This window comes from Xenopus laevis, chromosome 5L (assembly GCF_017654675.1).
Source record: "Xenopus laevis strain J_2021 chromosome 5L, Xenopus_laevis_v10.1, whole genome shotgun sequence".
Classification (NCBI taxonomy): Eukaryota; Metazoa; Chordata; class Amphibia; order Anura; family Pipidae; genus Xenopus; species Xenopus laevis.
Genome location: NC_054379.1, coordinates 11,145,179 through 11,165,074, shown reverse-complemented (window position 1 = coordinate 11,165,074; position 19,896 = coordinate 11,145,179). Strand labels below are relative to the sequence as shown.

Genomic DNA, 19,896 nt, shown 5'->3' with positions numbered 1-19,896 from the left:
GATCACCTGACCAGAAATACTACAACTCTAAGGGGCAGATTCATTAAGGGTCGAATTTCGAAGTTAAAAATACTTCGAAATTCGACCCTCGAATTGAAATCCTTCGACTTCGAATATCGAAGTCGAAGGATTTAGCGCTAATCCTGCGATCGATCGATCAAAGGATTTTTCGTTCGATCGAACGATTAAATCCTGGTCGAAGTACCAAAAAAATACTTCGAAATTCGAATTTTTTTCATTCGAATCCTTCACTCGAGCTTCATGAATCGGCCCCTAACTGTAACAGGAAGAAGTGGGAAAGCAAAAATCAAATTAGAATTTTTTTAAAAAACTCAAATCGAATTTGAATATCTCCCTAGACAAATTGACAGTTTTGACCATAAAAAAAATAGAAAATTAGAATTTTTAAAAATTTTAATTCAACCCTTGATACATCTGCCCCTAACTGTCTTATACCCTTACCCCTTTTACCCCTTACCCCTTTTCTTTCCTGTAACCCTCAAGGTAAAGATAAAGATTTAAAAAATAATTAACAATTGTCTAGTTTTCTCTGAGAAAAACCATATCAAAATACTGCAATATGGTTCAGACCTCAGAACAAAGATGTGTGATACATGGGCCTGAAAAGATTTGTGAGTACAGTTCAAAGCACTCTTAAGCTCCCCATAGACGCGACGATTCTTATTGCCGAACGACCGATTTTAGGGAAGTCCGACCAATCCTTTGAAATTATCGTGCGTTTAGTGGGATTCGAACGATCGTACATCTTTCGATTTTTCAGGAAATTGATTGGCCATGTTATACATTTTTGTCGGTCCCAGTGCAATCTATCTATGTTTGCCGGGCCAAGCAGGCAGCTCCCCTTCATTTTCCTGGGAAATTGGTCTTTTTAGTTGATGGTCAATTCATACGATCGTACGATTATTCTGAGAAAATCGTGGTCTCATGAGGATCGGATCACTTAAAAATCTCAACATCTATGGCCAGCTTAAAATTTGAAGGATCTGTGACACCAACATGGGCAACCCTTTCTAGACTTTCTGGAGCTACTGCTTATTGAAAACTATAAAGAAAACTGTAACTAAATCTGTCATGCAAAAAGTTGACAACTAAATCCAATTACTGTCTAAAAACCATAAGGGAGGAAAATCCTTATCACTTTCGTGGCTCTTAATTCGCTTTCTAAAGACCTCTTAAATACTGCAAAGTATATTTATTTGTTTTATTTGTTCCTTTTTGTGTTGCAAATACAAAAGCAAAAAAAAAGAATATAAAACACAGAAAAATGATATATACATCGCCATTCAACTTTTATAATTCTCACTTGGTCTTTTGAACATCCATCTCCTTACTCAAGACTATGTAGGGGATCCAACAATTGTAGGCAGCTCTCTCCCTGAACCTTTCTGCTGCAACACCCATAATGAAGTGTCTTCCCAATGTCCCACCTTAAGTTGAGCATAGGCAGGCCGACTAATCAGCTTTTGCATTATGTTGATGGCGAATAGCATTGCCATTTTTTCCAAAGCCAAAAAAATGGGAGAGAGGAGGAGCTAAATCTGCAGCTGTCAATAGAACTGAACTTTTGACTTTCTTGCAGAATTAGTAAGCATGAGACAGTCTTGTTGAATGATAGACTACATAATGTTTTCTTTCAGCCTTGCAATTACGTTTATACTACAATTATTCCATTAAAGTTTTTCCAAGCACACGGACAACACATTGGTTTGTGTAGCCAATGGGTAACATGCAAAGGGAATACACCTTTAAAGGGCCTGTCGCTCCAAAAATTAAAGATGTTTTTCATGCATTTATTCATAAAGCACTTTACCTTGCAGCGGTAAAAAAATTGTGTTTACATCAGAACTACAGCTTATATAAAAACGGTGCTGTGTGGTCATGGGGGCAGACATTGTAGTTGAAAAAAGGCAATAGAGAATAGGTTTACAATTCAGATAACAGATAAACACCATAAAATACAGTGATTTTAGTTCTTACACAGGAAGATAAACAGGGGTCCAATGCCATTCATGTCTCTATAGAACTACAGAAACCCTTCTTTTGTATAAAATAGGACATTTGTTGGCAAGAAGTAGTTTAATTGTACAGGCTGGATAGATCGATAGATAGACAGATAGATGATATATACAGTGAAACCTCTATGTACCCTGCTTTTAAGTTTTCCAGCATTTAAATTTTTTTATTTGTGGTCCCACCAATTGATAATGTATTTCAATTGGTGCATTTCCCTGATTTTAAGTAATGTTTTCCTGGATTTTACATCAGGATTTTGTCCTGCTGTACCCAAACATTGCTTTTTTCCTCTATAAATGTTATTATTTGTAAAAAAAAGTTTATAATAAAAGAGGTTTATAATACTAACCAGATATTTTGCCATGGTTGTGCCTGTAAATGGTCAATTCCAATTAGTCTGCCTCTTATACAGCCCTGCACCAATCACTTACTGCTTTAGGTTTTGTATGTGACTGACAGAGAGACTTGCACATCCCCCCAATAGTGAAATATTAAAGTCATCTATGAGTTTACGGTTAGTATGATGTAGAGGGGGACATTCTGAGACAATTTACAATTGGTTTTAATGTTTTATTATTTGTGGTTTTTGAGTTTTTTAGTTATTTAGCAGCTCTCAAGTTTGAAATGTCAGCAATCTGGATGCTAGGGTCCAAATTACTCTAGCAGCCATGCATTGATGTGAATTAGAGACTTAGTATTTTCATTCTAATTTTACTTACGCATTGCCATTTATATTATAGCCAGGTTTAAAGGAGAATTCAACCTGTAATAGAAAAACCCCTCCCCTACCCTGGATAGACCCCCTCCCTCCAGCCTACCTGCCCCCCCCCCCCGGGCAAATACCCCTAATTTTTTCCCCTCCGTGCAGATTTTGGCCTTAGAGTTCACGGCAGTCATCTTCTTATTATCTGGTAATCTTCGTGTCTTGACGGCATTTTCGGAGCATGAGCAGTTGGAGAAAATTTCCGGTCTCGAACAACTGCGCATTCGCCGAAAGTCGCAAATAATTCCAGAAATTTCCGTGACTTTCAGTGGAAACTTCCGAAAAAGACAGAAGAAAGAAGATGGCAGCCGTGAACTCCAAGGCCAGAATCTGCACGGGAGTAAAAAATTAGGGGCATTTGCCCGGCGGGGTAGGTAGGTAGGAGGGAGGGGAGTCTACCCAGGGTAGGGGGAGGGCTTTTTAAATCACAATTTGAATTCTCCTTTAAGGGCTATAGCTGGCCATAGATGTAAAGATCTTTAAAAGATCTTTTCGTTATCGTGAGACAACGATTATCTCGAATTGTTTAAATGCACGATGTGCCCATCAACTAAAAAGACCATTTCAGGCGATACATAGATAGATTGCACTGGGACCGATACATTTTTTTTAACCTGGCCGATCAATTTTCGGCAGATGTCGGACGAAAAATCCTAAGATGTACGATCGTTCGATTCCCACTAACTTCACGATAATTTGACGGATTGGTTGGATTTCGCTAAAATCGTTCATTCAGCAAAGAAAAATCTTTGCGTCTATGGGGACCTTTAGCCACACTAGATCCACGTTGTGTTGTGTGAGCCTTGGCTGTTAATGTATCCACCTGGCAGTGCTCACATGGGTGGATTTCAGAGTGAAAACAAAACGGTATTTTTGGGTATCAATCTGACCCATGTAAGCACTGACACATGGATTCATTGCCTTACAGCACAGGGCAGGTTGGGGTAGAGAAAATGGCATGTACCACATAGAGCTAAATGTAAAAAACAATATTTTTCACATGGATTTACCGGTTATCCTTTTGTGTTTGTACTACTGCAGTTGTAAGAAAACCATTACATTTTCACTGTGTTAAATAAATAACAAGAAGCAATGAGAGAAACACAGCTTTCTGTGGCAAAAAAATCCTGTTGAATGGACCTCCTTTTTACACACATGTATAATTATGAGAATACATGTATGTAATGCTGCTAGTCTGATCTTCCTATTTGTATAAAGGAGTAAAATGTTAAAAAGAACTAGGAAACCCTCCTTGATATCAGTGCATGCAGGAAATGATGTAAAACGGATTTTAAAAAAAGTGCTTTAAAGGTCAAGGTATGAAGACAACCACAAATCATTCTCAAGTTGATGTAGTTTAGCTGTCTCTAAATGCCGTAATAACCAAAATAGACTGTTTCCGAAAAATAGACACAGGAGCAGCCTTGATGAAAAGCAGAAAGGCATTGAACTGAAGACGTTGTGTATTTCAAGTATGTTTTCACCCAGCAGTCACCTCTTTACCATTGCTCCCCCCCACAGTGACCTCTTTACCATTGCACCAAAACCAGCCCTGAAATGACAATTTATTATATTTTACCCCAATGAGATGTTTTAAAAGCATGCAATGCAAGTTTTAGCAAATGTTTGTCTTGTGTATGAAAGCCGCCCGTTTGTCATCCAAAATACAATCCGTTACACAGAATGCTAAAACTTGCTACGTTACAGGAACAGGTCCGAATGCAGGTCCAAATTGTTAGTTGACCCACTAGCACGCTCCTTGTTCCATCTCTCCTGTATGCCTTCTAAACACTTTTTCAGTTCAGTTGTTTTCAGATTGTTCCGAGAAATAAAGACTTTTTTCAATTACTTTCCATTATTTATTTTTTACTGTTTTTCCAAAATCTAAATTTAAAGTTGAACGTTCAAATCTCTGGTGTTTGAGTCTGGCAGCTCAGTAATTCAGGTGCAAACTCTGAACTGTTACAATTTTGCAACATTTAGGGGCAGATTCACTAAGGGTCGAATTTCGAAGTTAAAAATACTTCGAAATTCGACCCTCGAATTGAAATCCTTCGACTTCGAATATCGAAGTCGAAGGATTTAGCGCTAAACGTTCGATCGAACGATTAAATCCTTCGAATCGAACGATTCGAAGGATTTTAATCAAACGATCGAATGAATATCCTTCGATCAAAAAAAGTTTAGCAAGCCTATGGGGACCTTCCCCATAGGCTAACATTGACTTCGGTAGGTTTTATCTGCCGAAGTAGGGGGTTGAAGTTTTTTTTAAAGGGAAAGTACTTTGACTATCGAATGGTCGAATAGTCGAACGATTTTTACTTCGAATCGTTCGATTTCGTTCGAATTAGAACGAATTTAACCAATTCGATGGTCAAAGTACCCAAAAAATACTTCGAAATTAGAATTTTTTTCATTCGAATCCTTCACTCGAAGTTAGTGAATCTGCCCCTTAGTTGATCCATTTCTCAGCAGCATCGCTGGAGTATTAGCAACTATTGTATCAATTCTAACAGCTGCCTGTAATGAAACTCAGGGATTCCGCTCAGCAGGGACAGAGATAAGAAATTTATCCATTAAATGTATCAATTTAGAACAGTTTGTGGGGTCGGCGACCCCCCCTGCCAGAGCTGCTTTGGAAGGTGAAAAATTACAGTTTACACTTCAATATTAGAAAAACTGTCACAAATAAAAACTAGAAATTAATTGGAAAAAGTCGTTATTTCTGGTGATCTATCTGAAAACAACTAGTTCTTTGAAGGTGAACAACCCCTTTAAGTCTACTAGAAAATCATGTAAACATTAAATAAACACAATAGACTGGTTTTGCCTCCAAAAGGAATTAATTATATCTTAGTTGGGACCAAGTAGGAATGCATCGAATCCATGATTCGGTATTCGGCCAGGATTTGGCCATTTTCAGCAGGATTCAGACGAATAGTTGTTCCTGGTCGAACCAAATCCGAATCCTTAAAATCATGTGACTTTTTGTCACAAAACAAGGAAGTAAATACATTTTTAGCCACACACTTCATGCATGACTCTTTTTCCCACCCCTCGCTGATTTGCATATGCAAATTAGGGTTTGGATTTGGTTCGTTTTTTCGGCCAAATCTTTCCCAAAGGATTCGGGGGTTCGGCCGAATTCAAAATAGTGGATTTGGTGCATCCCTAGGATCAAGTACAAGTTACTGTTTTATTATTACAGAGGAAAAGGAAATCATTTTAAAAAATTTGGATTACTTGAATAAAATGGAGTCTATGGGAGACGGCCTTCTAGTAATTAGGAGATTTCTTGATAACAGATTTCCGGATAACAGAATTTTTGTTAAAATTGACCATACTTGCCACTGAACAGAAAATAACCTTTTATTACAGAATAATACAGACACCATTTCTGAGCTTGTAATTCCTGGTATCACATTCCTGTGTAGCTTTATGGTGAATTTATCCAGGACAAAAAAAACACCTCTTGTATATGGATTTTCCATCTACGCTTGTCGATGTGTAGCAGGATGTCTCGTAAAGGAAAAGTAAAGCCTGTCTATGCCACAAGTCAATAAAAATGTTATGCTTGCCCAACCCCACCTGCTAGAATCATTTCTCTAGAGCCAATGTTAATTTATAACAATGACAGTTTGTAATCGATCACCAGTACTCATTCCAGTGGCAGGTGGATTATTTATGAAATTGAAAAAGCAACAGCAAAGATGTTGTGTCCACACCCAGCCATTAGTGTGCAACATGAGACGGAGAAGAGAGGGTTAGGGAAAGAAATCCACAGAATCAATTAGCAGTGTTGTGATAATAATGATGACTGATTATGGGCAGCGGTGAATAGGGACCACCCAAAGCTTTCTTCCTCTCTATCAGAACTAAGTTAACTGTTAGTATGATGTAGAGAGTGATATTCTGAGACAATTTGCAGTTGGCTTTCATTTTTTATTACTTGTGGTTTTAGAGTTATTTTGTTTTTTGTCCAGCAGCTCTCCGGTTTGCAAGTTCGGCAATCTGGTTGTTAGGGTCCAAATTCCCCTAGCAACCATGCATTGATTTGAATAAGACACTGGAATAGGAGAGGCATGACTAGAAAGATGAGTAATAAAAAGAAACAATAGATGTGTTGCTTTAAAGAGCATTTTCTTTAGATGGGGTCATTTGAAAGCTGGAAATAGAAGGCAAATAATTCAAAAACTATAAAAAAAAAAAATAACATAGACCAACTGAAATGCTGCTTAGAACTGTCGGTTCCATAATATACTAAAAGTTAACTTAAAGGTGAACTGCCCCTTTAAATGGTTTTCACATTTACTATATAGCCCGTTTTCCATTAGGACATGCAAATATTTTCAACGTTTTAAGGGGAGCTGTTTTCTCAGTTTGCCAGCAAATCATTAAGGGGGCAGATTTATTAACGGTCGAAGTAAAAATTTGAATTCTCAAATTTCTTTTGGTCAAAACTCTCAAATTCGAATTATCCAAAGGTTAGGTTTAGGTGCAGGTGGAGGAGCAGCGGGTTAGGGTCGGGTTTTGGTGGAAGAGCAGCAGGTTAGGCTCGGGTGGAGGAGCAGCGGGTTAGGGTTGGGTTTGAGAGGAGGAGCAGCAGGCTATTGTTCAGGTGCGGGAGCAGCAGGTTAGGTTTGGGTGCGGGTGGAGGAGCAGCGGGTTACGGTGGAGGAGCAGCGGGTTAGGCTCGGGTGCAGGAGTAGCAGGTTAGGCTCAGGTGCGGGTGGAGGAGCAGCTGGTTAGGCTCGGGAGCAGCGGGTTAGGCTCGGGTGCAGGAGCAGCAGGTTAGGCTAGGGTGAGGGTGGAGGAGCAGCGGGATAGGGTCGGGTTTGGGTGGAGGAGCAGCAGGTTAGGCTCGGGTGCGGATGGAGAAGCAGTGGGCTAGTGTCAGGTGCAGGAGCAGCAGGCTAGGCTTGGGTGCGGGTGGAGGAGCAGCGGGTTAGGGTCGGGTTAGGGTGGAGGAGCAGCGGGTTAGGCTCAGGTGCGGGTGGACGAGTAGCGGGTTAGGGTCGGGTGCGGGTGGAGGAGCAGCAGATTAGGCACGGGTGTGGGTTGAGTTCTGTTACTGCTATATACAGTATATATAGTATTGATCTTCTTCTAAATATAGTGAAGTTACAAAATCTACTTATCTACTCTAGTTTACATGTACTAATATCAAGATGACCATAACCATAAAGTGCAAGTGTACATTAGCAATATTGCACGTGTTGAAACCACTGCTAAGCATATATTGAACATTAAATTATATGAGCATTTATTATTGAACATTTTAACAGTCTGTAGTTATCATTTGTTACATTGGTGTGTGTTATACAATCTGACAGAAGTGAGGTAAAATCTGAATCTAGCAGTGCATGTTCGAATTGAACTGAGCAGGAAAGAGAATAGTGGCAGTTGCAGGATGACTAGAGTCCCTCATGATGTACTCTGTCTTTAGTAGATATCACGTGGTGTAAATGTCCTGGAAGTGGTGTGAGCCGTTTTCAGCACTCTTTGCAGGGCTTTCTTTTCTTGTGCGGAGCAGATGCCATACCAAGATGTAATGCAGCCTGTGAGGGTGGACTCCACCGCTAACCTGTAGATACTGGTCAGGACTGTGGTGGACATCTGGGATTTTCTCAGACTGGCAAATCTCACACACACAAACATATCCATAGGAAAAGCCGACGCTCACATGAACCAGAACCACAGTGGCCGGGTGCAGTTCAGCAAAAACAGTAATGCAGTCTCTAAATTCACACTCGCAGGGATTATTGGGGCTTTAAAAGATTTATTCTTTAGTCCATTGTTTTGGCTGCAGCCCCAGTCTTTACAGAGTATGTAACCTGGACGCTAGTAATAAGTATATAAGGCAAAAGGTCAAAACTGGCACACTCAGGATTTGTACAATATGCAGGAAAGATATTTTACATATTGACAGTTAAATATATCAAGTGTGAACCAAAACGGTCAGATTTTGTAATCATATAACATTAATGTTGCCATCAGTAACTATTTATAGAGGTTTTGTATACCTCAATTGCTGCTATTCTTTATGCATACACTAATGTGTACCGATGCTTAGCAATCTGCAGAAAATTGAAAAAGTTGAAAATATATCCTGCGTGGATTTTAACATGGCTTTTCATCTTTGTGAACATACATCCCAACATTTTGGAAATAAAAAGAGGGACAAAAAAGTTGCCACTAGGGATGCACCGAATCCAGGATTCGGTTCGGATTTAGCCAGGATTTGGCCTTTTTCAGCAGGATTCGGCCGAATCCTTCTGCCAAGCCGAACCGAACCCTAATTTGCATATGTAAATTAGGGGCGTTGAGGGAAATCACGTGACTTTTTGTCAGAAAACAAGTAAAACATTTTCCCCCTTCCCACCCCTAATTTGCATATGCAAATTAGGGTTCGGATTCGTTTTGGTATTCGGCCAAGTCTTTCACGAAGGATTCGGGGTTCGGCCGAATCCAAAATAGTGGATTCGGTGCATCCCTAGTTGCCACGCCCATTTTTGTGGCCACATCCCCTAATTACCATGTCCATTTTACAAGATTTGGCAGGTTATGAAAGTTTGAACATATTTCTGTGTTTTTTTTCAGTAACTACAGTTTTGCTATTGAAGGTGAATTGCCCTTTAAGCTGTGAGTCTAACTTCTCCCAAGGAACCTGTTATCTTTTATTGTTACAATTACTTATTTGCATATTTCAAAATTGTTACAAAGGTATCTTATCTCCTGCTGTGGCTGTTCTGGGCTCTCTGTCAAAAGCCAATTAAGTCAGAAACGTTGTTTCTATTTCTGGCTGTTCAGTGGAAGAGAAAAACGTGACTTTCCAATACAAATTGATTGTATGTCTTAAATGCTTCATTAACTATTCCTGTATAGCTATTTCTTCTTCTATCTAATCTGAGATCTATAAAACTTTATTGCCTAGCTGGCATGACACATGGATAATCGGTTATCCATTAATCTAGGATAGTCTTCGATGGTCGCTGTATTCCTGGGTTCAGTAATGTGTCCTCGCTGATAAGTGTTGGAGTTTTCCCTTGCTGGAGTCCCTGCTAGATTGTAGATTAATGGATAACTCCCCACTCTGTCACAACAACCACAATGACAAGCTGTGATATCAAGCAACACAATATATGAAGTTATATGAAGTTCTTAGGCTTGTGGCACATTTTTTTTAGCAGGTGGAAGAGTGACCGAACTGCATGATGCAGTCATTTGCTTGCATGGAGATGAAATGCAATGTTTAGCCTGGTTGCTAGGGTCCAAAATACCTTAGTACTGTAGTGATGTGCGGGTCGAGAATTTCTCGAACCGTCCCCTCCCAAACCCGGCCCAGGCCCGCTGCTGTTCTTTTTTAATAGACCCGCGCAAGCTCCACAGTGACGTCACAAAAGGGGCGGGGCAGACGGAAGTCTATAAATTCTGGCGCCAGAAGCCGGCAGTACTAGGTTGCGGGCGAGGAGAGCAGGAGAAGAGCTTGACCCGGACCTGCCTGCGACCCGAAGATTTTGTGCAGGGGACGAGTTTCGGGGCGGCGCGCACATCACTACTGCACTGATTTGAATAAGAAACTGGAATATGAACAGGGGAGGGTCTGGATAGAAAGATGAGTAATAAAAAGTAGCAATAACAATAAATGTGTTGCCTTACAAGGCATTTGTTTTTTAGATGGGGTCAGTGACCCCCATTTGAAAGCTGGAAAGACTCAGAAGAAGAAGGCAAATAATTGAAAAACTATAAAAAAGAAAAAATGAATACCAATTGAAAAGTTGGAATTAGCCATTCTATAACATACTAAGGGCCTTATTTATCAAAGTCCGAATTCTGATTATTTTCATCAGAAAAGTTTGACCAAACTAGAATCCATGATTGACATTATTAATTATTTAAAAAAAAAAATCAAGATTTAATTGGATTGGGGGAACACAAAAAAAAACCGAGCAAAAAGTCGTCAAGGCTTTTCCCAAATCGCTCACATTTTTAGATTTTTTCCCAAAAAGTCCAAAGTAGTCTGATTTTCGGGTTTATTCCGGTGCAGACCACAGAAACTTCCAAATAGGACAGGGACCTCTTCCTTGAGTTATATACAACCACGGCAGGTCTGAGAACAAGAATTTTCAGATTCAGACTTTTTCTATCCTCTTCGTTTAATAAATCTCTAAAAATTTAAAGTTTTTTTTCCACTAAAAATTTGGATTTTATAGTAAAAAAAAAACAACTAGAATTTTTCAAGTTTTTGGAATTCGGACGTTGATAAATAACCCCTTAAATGGTTAACTTAAAGTTGAACACCCCTTTAAAGAAGAAAAAATTTTTTTTTAAAAAATGTGAATTCATTGGTTAAAATGGAGGGTATAGGATACAGCCTTCCTGTAATTTGGAGCTTTCTGGATAACGATTTCTGAGTAATGGGTCCCATACCTGTACTGAGTATACCACAATGCATCTGCTAAACTATCAAGTACACCTAAGAATACACTTGAAGGCAGCACACACTGGGGGGCAATAAAACCCCTAATGGAATTCAGACCTAGTTGTTTAGGCATCATTCGTAACAAAATCTTTTGTAACTATGAACACACAATTTAGACAACAACATATTACAATAAAAAGGGAGTCACAACAAGGCCACAGACAAGTACATTTTATCCTTTGGGTTAAACTATCACAGGTTCAGAGACGGGTCCAAAAATGCAAATAATGCATAGCTCAGCTGCACTAAAAGGAAAAAAAAAAGGAAGATTTTTAAAAAATGGATTAGGGTGAAATATTGCGAGAGATGTGTAAATATAATGTAAAAAAAACACATTTTTGTGTGTTGCATAAGTAAAGTCACAGAATTTTGATGGAAACAACTTTTGTTTGGTTTTTAGGGAAAACTGCAGAGACACAGCTGCAAATGTGGTTTCAAAATGTGTGCTATTAACATTACTGCTTTGTAATTCTGAAAAACGGTCCGCACACACCAATATTGCAGTCGGGGATTGTGCCCCTTTTATTAATGGTGGCATTAATAAAAGGGGCACAATCCCCGACTGCAATATTGGTGTGTGCGGACCGTTTTTCAAAATTACAAAGCAGTAAGGAGACCTGGCAAGGTCAACGGAAGACCAGCACCACTACGCAGAATAAGTGGAAGGAGGTGTGCGGTAATAGAAAATCTCATTGCTATTAACATTACACACAATATCAGGGATATAATGGTTAAATTGGGTGTAGCCTAATTACATGTTGCATCAATTGCAAAATCTGATCTGCCACAAAATATGTCTTACGTGCCTGTGACTAGTCAGGACCATTATTCTACTGGATTGCACAGTTTGCATTTTAACCCATTATAGGTATGGGACCTGTTTTTTTTTTTAAATAAAATGTATTTATATAATTCCTACCTTCCTTCCTATAATTCCTTCTTTCCTATAATTCCTTCCTTCCTGTAATTCCCTCCTTCCTTCCTGCAATTCAAAACTTTCTGGTTGACAGGTCTAGATATTTTGCCTATTTTACCTTAAATGTTTTAGTGAACTTGTCTAAATGGAAGAATATGAATAATATGTAATACATTGTACTTGAAAATATAAATGTACATTAAAGGGGTTGTTCACCTTTGAGTTACCTTTTAGTATGATGTGATATTTTGAGACAATTTGCGATTGGTTTTAATTGTTTATCATTTGTGTTTTTTTAGTTATTTAGCTTTTTATTCAGCAGCTCTTCAGTTTGCAATTTCAGCAACAATGCACTGATTTTAATAAGAGACTATAGGAGTAAAAAAAAGTAGCAATAACAATACATTTGTAGCTTAACAGAGCATATGTTTTTAGATGGGGTCAGTGACCCCCATTTGAAAGCTGGAAAGAGTCAGAAGAAAAAGGCAAGTCATTTAAAAACTATAAAAAAAAATAAAAAAATGAAGACCAATTGAAAAGTTGCTTATAAATGATCATTCTATAACATGCTAAAAGTTAACTGAAAGGTGAACCACCTCTTTAAGGGGCAGATTTATCAAAGGTCGAGTTGTGTTTTCCTGAAAAATTCAAGTAGTTTCACTAAAAAAACCTCACATTTTTCTAAATGTATTATGCCCCGAAGCTGCTAGAAGTCTGAAACTGAAAATACTCCAGCTAAAACCTGTAATGTAGAGGTCAATGGCAGAGGAGATGAGAAGATTTTTTTTGCCTTCATGATTTTTGGGTTTTTACGGTGGTCCGTGAAAATTTTAATTCAAATTTTGAGATTTATCATACTCTGGTTCTTTTTAAGAACTCGAATTTGACAACCCCCAGTGGGAGAGTTCCAGGGATCAATTTGGTGATGTTTGCAGCCTTCCTGACATTCAAGTTTTTTTGGAGGAAAAAACTTGAATCAAGTTTTTTTTAATTCGATTCGAGTTTTTCTAATTTGAATTTGATTTGAGTTTTCGAGCTGAGATTCAATTTCATTAAAGGGGAGGTAAACTTCTGCAAGAATATGTATTTACATAGTGCCGTTCAACTTTATAAATGTAGGAGAGCTGATTTTATTTTTCTCATACCTTACTGGATCATATCAAAAAAACGAATACAAAGAATTATATGGAGCCCTTAAAGGAGAAGGTAACCCTGTAGAAAAAAAGCCTGTACCCCCACCCCACGTAGACCCCCTCCCTCCTCATCCCAGGCTAACTACCCCCCCGGGGAAATGCCCCATACTTTAATACTTGTCCCTTGGTGCAGATTCTGGCAGCGGACTTCACGGCATCCATCTTCTGGGTCCTCTGAAAGCTGATTGGTAGAACGGCATTCTTCGTCAATTTCGGTGCATGCGCAGTAGTCGCAAACTGGCAAATTGCTCAGCTTACCGAGGACCCGGTAGATGGATGCAGTGAAGTCTGCTGCCAGAATCTGCACCGAGGGGTAAGTATAAAGTTTCCAGGGTTTCCTTCTCCTTTAAGCTAGGGCTGTCACCTTTCCTGTAATGTTGCTTGTCTGTGATGAGAAGGGGGGGGTCTAGAGGACATCACAGGGACATAGAATGGGCAGACTGGGGTCAGGGTATCGAAAGAGAGGGTGCAGGTAAGGGAGCTGGATGTTGTGGGTAAGGCCATAAACTGAAGTAAATCTTTTTACATTTAGGGGCAGTTTTATCAAAGGTTGAAGTGAAAATTTTGAATTTAAAAAATTGGAGTATTTATGGATTCGAGCTATTTCCAGCTTCGGGTATAATAAATCTAAAAAAAAATAATTTTTTTTTTTTTTTTAAATCTGAAAACTCATATCAATGCAGGTTTTTGGCCATGTGGCCATACATGGGTCAACAAAAGCTGCTAATGTGACCAGAGATTGATTGAGCTGATTTAAAATCCTGCCAGGGTGAGGACCACATCAGCTCCTTTTTCTAGTATAGAAACACCTTTTTTATGTAAGCCAACTCAATGAGCTCATGTAAAAAAGAAGTATCTAAAGGGAAGGTCAAAAGTTTTATGTTCGTAGTTTGCTAAATAAAATGGCAGCTGCCCAAACTGATCTGCAATTCCACAGTCCTGAAATTTGACATCTTAAAAGATCTCAATGGTCCAACTGTGACCATTTGTCTTACCAACAGTTCATGCAGTAATGAATATCCTTCATAGGCCCAATTTTAGCAACTGCATGATTCTGTGCAACATAATAGTACATTTGCATTTACTCATGTTTTTTTTTTTAGCTAAGAATAAAGAAAATGAAACAAGGCAAAACATTGCCACAACTTTTCCCCAACATACGTAAATACAGGTATGGGATCTGTTATCCGGAAACCCATTATCCAGAAAGCTCTGAATTACTGAAAGGCCGTCTCCGATAGACTCCATTTTATGCAAATAATCCAAATTTTTAAAAATGATTCCTTTTTCTCTGTAATAATAAAACAATCGCTTGCACTTGATCCCAACTAAGTTATAATTAATCCTTATTGGAAGCAAAACCAGCCTATTGGGTTTATTTAATATTTACCTGATTTTTTTTTAGTACACTAAGGGAAAGATTTATAAAGGGCCGAATTTAAAATTTGAAAAACTTCGAAATTCGAATTCAAAAAGACCAACCAAAATTAAATCAAAGATTTTTTTGGGCCAATAGGTCAGTTTTCAATCGAATAGGTCAGCTTTCGATCAAATTTGAATCGTACGAATCGGAATAATAGCGCATTCAATCGAATTTGATTCGAACTTTTAATACAGCACTATTGAAAGCAGAGCCAGCACAAGCCGGGCAGGCCCTAGGCAGCCTGTCCAGATGCTGTGCCGGCTGGTTGCGCGATTCTGCGCATGCACGAAAAGACGATTCTGCTCATTAAGACGCTTCTGCGCATGCGCGAATCGACGCATGTGTACTCACACAGATGGGAACAAGTGGGCTATCGGCAGAGAAGGGACCGAACTAGGGGTAGGAGTAAGTACGTGCCTGCCTGGTGCCCCTCCACCTTTGCGCCCTAGGCACGTGGCTACTCTGCCTACCCCTAGTTCCGGCCCTGATTGAAAGGCTCTAAAAACAATCTGAATTTTAGCTTCTGAGCCCAGAGCAATATGAGAACAATTTCACAAGAGGGGCAATGACCCAGTCATAATAGGACAGAGATAATTGGATGACGTTAAAAAATTCACACAAATACAACCTCTATTACTTATCACATGAAGCCAGTATTGGTTAATTAAAAAAATTAAAAAAACAAAAAAAGTGAGACTTTTAGTTGAAAACCTCTGCCCAAATAATCTGTATTTAGGGATTATGGACATAAAACACAGCCTGCATTTGCTTTAAACGGCCTTTTCCTAAACAAATTAAAATTTAAATTCCTGTTTAACCAGTATGGCAGCTGTACTGCTTTCAGCAACCATTTTAATTAGAAATATACAAACAGTGCTTGGCAAAATGGTGTGTGACTTTTACATACAAGTAACACATTATTTAACAAATCATCCATCCAATCGGGTTCTAGATTAAAATAACTGCTTAGAAAAAAAAGCAATTCATAACCAGGGATATATGGAGCTAAGCCACACGTCAGTTTATCTGTGCATTTCTTTTCCACCTCATAAGGCCAAGGATAATTTGCTTTAGACATATGAAATTGCGCATACTTTTTTTTTGTTTGTTGTTATTCACAACAAACAAATGAATTGTATATGTTGTTGTTTTTCTGTATTTGGAGACATATAAACAATGGAACTATGGCAATTTTTTTTAAAAAAAATATGCATATATCAAAATGCAGCAAACTCTGACCAATAGGATCTTAGGCACATCCCTAAATAAACGTTACTATGTTTACTGACTGATAGCACATGCTCACGGTGAAGTCGCCCAACACTATGGTAAATATAATTTGGTGGCCAAATCCCTATAGAACTCTTTAAATTATTCATATTATCACTAGGGTTGCCACCTTTTCTGGAAAAAAAAAATACCGGCCTTCCTATATATTTATCTTTTTTTCCTATTAATAACATTAGGATCAACTGTCATTTTTACCAGCCAGGCCGGTAAAATATCGGCCATGTGGCAACCCTAATTATCACTCATATTCCCTTATACGGTATGGGGCCTGTTATCCAGAATGCTCAGAACCTGATGTTTTTTGGAAAAGGGATCTTTCCTTAATTTGGATCCTAATATCTTAAATCTACTAAAAAATAACTTAATCATTAAATAAACCCAATAGGCTGGTTTTGGTTCTAATAAGAGTTATTTCTTAGTTAGGATCAAGTATTAAGTACTATTCTATTATTACAGAGAAAAAGGAAATCATTTTAAAAAAAATTGGATTATTTGGATTAAATGGAGTCTATGGGAGATGGTTTTCCCGTAATTTGGAGCTTTATGGTTAACGGATTTCTGGATAATGAATCCCATACCTGTGCTGAACTTTAAATAGAGAAGTGGATGTTAAAATAATCATGGGAAAATTAATAAGCTGCTGCAGTACTTCTTTGCTAGCAGAGCTTAGCGAAAAGACGCTTCTGCACATGCGTGAATTGACGCATGCATACTCGCACAGATGGGAACAAGTATGGGTATGGGTTCCATTATCCGGAAACCAGTTATCCAGAAAACTCAGAATTACAGAAAGGTTGTCTCTCATAGACTAAATTTTAAAAATGATTTCCTTTTTCTGTGTAATAATAAAACAGTAGCTTGTACTTGATCCCAACTAAGATATAATTAATCCTTATTGGAGGCAAAATCAGCCTATTTGGTTTATTTAATGTTTAAAGGATTTTCTAGTAGACTTAAGGTATGAAGATCCAATTTAAGGAAGTATCCGTTAGGTACTGAGGATTCTGAATAACAGGTCCCATACCTGTATATAGATCCAAAATGCCACAATGTGTGTGTGTGAGAAAAGGCATGACCTGGCAAGCACAAAAAACATATAAGTGTTCCTCCACTTTTTTGCATAATGAAAAGGTACTTTACATTATACAGTAGAACCCCCATTTTACATTTTCAGGGGACCAGAAAAAAAATTATGTAAAATCAGAGGAAAATGTGAAATCAGGGAAATATATAGGTGGGACCACAAATCAAAAATGTAAAATTAGGGAAAACTTAAAATTAGGGGATGTAAAACAAATTTACAGAAGCTGTACAGTTAATTGCAAATACAATTGAAGGCAGGAGTCGGAACCAATAGTGCAGAGACCAGCAACGGTCCGATACTGCTTTGTATAGCGACTGCATTTGTAATATACTTTGAAACAACATTTATTGAATGTATATAGGAAAGTTGCATTGTATCTGTCCGGATTATGAAGCCAAAAAGTAACAAATAAAGGCTTTTTAATTGAATCGCTGCATGGTGCTGTCTGCTACATTTTTTTGGATATTTAAAGTCGGTTGGAGTGGACGCCGAGTCACGTGCACCAGATTATTAACAAGAAATTGAAATACTTGGCGAGTGCTGGCTAATTGTCTTTCTAAAAACATTTTTTGGGTGCAGATTCTTTTTCTGCAGTAGCTGCTGCTGTAAGTATCCCTCCTTAGAGCAGGCAGACTGCAGAATGACAGTTGCTGGATCCTACAAGCACAGCTGCTGGGAAAGCTGATACCCGACTGCAACAAGTGCCAGTTCCAGCAGAGAAAGCTCCAGTCGGCTGCAGCCACTTTCACTGCATGACACTTTGCACACACACAAGCCGCAGAGATTGCACGAGCAACTAAATGCATGAGCTCCCCCTAGATTATTAATACACTTTTAGGAAATAAATACAGCTCTGGCATTGCAAAATCGCATGGAAAAATCTACCTTATTTTTCTTGTGCCGTCACTCTTTCTTTAAAGATTGCCCAGTTGTCATGTTAAAAGGTGGCCAGTGAGCTTGTTTCTTATGGGATCCGCGTGAAGTATTCCTCTGGGCTACTCACAAGCTGCAGGATTGGCCATGCACAAGCCTCCCTCTGCCGAGCAATCTCGAAACCAAAGGCGAGTTCCTGAAGTTGCAATGTAAGGCAGACAGTCATTGGTGTTTTTGGGGTTTGCTCTTCATTGGTTACTGTACTGGGTCCCAGGATTGGCCTCTGTTACTTTACAGCCCAGTTTGCATTTTTTTCATTCTGTCAGTTTGTGATAAAGTTGTCAGATGATTGGTGGATCAGATCTGTCTGACTGCCTGGGTTTCTATACTGTGTGGGAGGGGTGCAATCAGGAAGTGCATGAACCTGCTCACACAACTGCTCGCTGTCTACAGACTGACATGAAAGGATATCCCCGGCCCCTCCCACTCTGACCAGTCAAATGAAGCAGGGGGGGGGTTGTGAGTGTGCAGGCTGCTCAATAGTAAATACAATTTATACAAGGAATATGTATGTGGCAGTTCAACTTTTAATGATATTTTCTAAAATCAATTCATGTGAAAATAGATGGACCAATAGCTGCATAGGACTTAAAGGGGTGGTTCACCTTTAATCTAACTTTCAGTATGTTATAGGATGGCCAATTCTAAGCAACGTTTGTTTTTCATTATTTGATTTTTGTAGTTTTTAAATTATTTGTCTTCTTCTTCTGACTCTTTCCAGCTTTCAAATGGGAGGGGTCACTGACCCCATCTAAAAACAAATGTTATGTAAGGCTATACACTTAAGGGCATATTTATCAAGGGTCGAATTTCGGATTGAAATAACTTCGAAATTCGAATTCAAAAAGACCAACGAAGTTTTTTTTAGTCGAATAGGTCCGTTTTCAACCAAATAGGTCCATATTCGGCCGAATTGAAATCGTATGAATCGAAGGAATAGGGCATTCGATCGAATTTGATTGTTTTTTCAAAGTCCACCAATTGACTCCAAGTGGGTTCTAGGAGGTCTCTCATAGGCTAAAACAGCAATTCAGCAGGTTTTAGATGGTGAATAGTCAAAATCAAATTTTTAAAGAGACAGTACATGATAAATTTCGATATCCGAAATTACAAACTGGAGAGCTGCTGAATAAAAAACTAAATAACTCAAAAACCACAAATAATAAAAAATGAAAACCAATTGCAAATTGTATCCAAATACCGCTCTCTACGTCATACTAAAAGTTAATTTAAAGGTGAACAGCCCCTTTAAGTTGGCAATATACATGCAGAGAAATCCTTATGTCTGACGAACGATTGGATGTTGCAATCTCCAACCTACCAATAATCATTCAGTAAAAAGAACAAATCAGATGATGTTCTGGCCATTAAAATCACATGGAGAGCAATCTTCCTCTTTCCCCCAACCTCTCACAAAGTAGAACTGCCTGGTGCTGGTTAGAGGGGTCGGCACCTCGCCCAATTACTACAACAAAATTACAAAGAACACAATGGCAAGTGGAGCAGGGCGAACCCCTGCACGTTTATAGCGTGTGCAGTTCTGCATGTCAACTGAAGAGCCCCGCCCCTAAAATGTTACATCACTTGACGCAATAATTGCGCAGGAGTTCGCCCCGCTTCACTTACCATTGTGTTCTTGGTAATTTTGTTGCATTAAAATCACAGACAGAAATTGTACAAATAGTACCCCACTTTGATATCATCAGATAGGCAAAACATGCAGAGATCTTATTGGTAGTCGATATAAATTTTTTAACCTGTCTGATCGACTAAACGAC

The 19,896-nt window shown here is 38.7% G+C and overlaps 1 protein-coding gene across 4 annotated transcripts in view; it reads right to left on the bottom strand.

The window, feature by feature from the left end:
* The window catches only part of trerf1.L (transcriptional regulating factor 1 L homeolog), a 118,633-nt gene that overhangs the window by 90,827 nt on the left and 7,910 nt on the right, over positions 1-19,896 (bottom strand). For 2 of the 4 annotated variants that reach the window (XM_041562529.1, XM_041562527.1), the window contains exon 3: positions 18,071-18,254. The exons of 1 other annotated variant lie outside the window; for it this stretch is intronic. The gene's annotated coding sequence lies outside the window, so the exon portion shown is untranslated. Of the gene's footprint in view, positions 1-18,070; positions 18,520-19,896 lie in introns of those variants that run through there. One more of the 4 variants, XM_041562530.1, reaches the window with a different exon arrangement.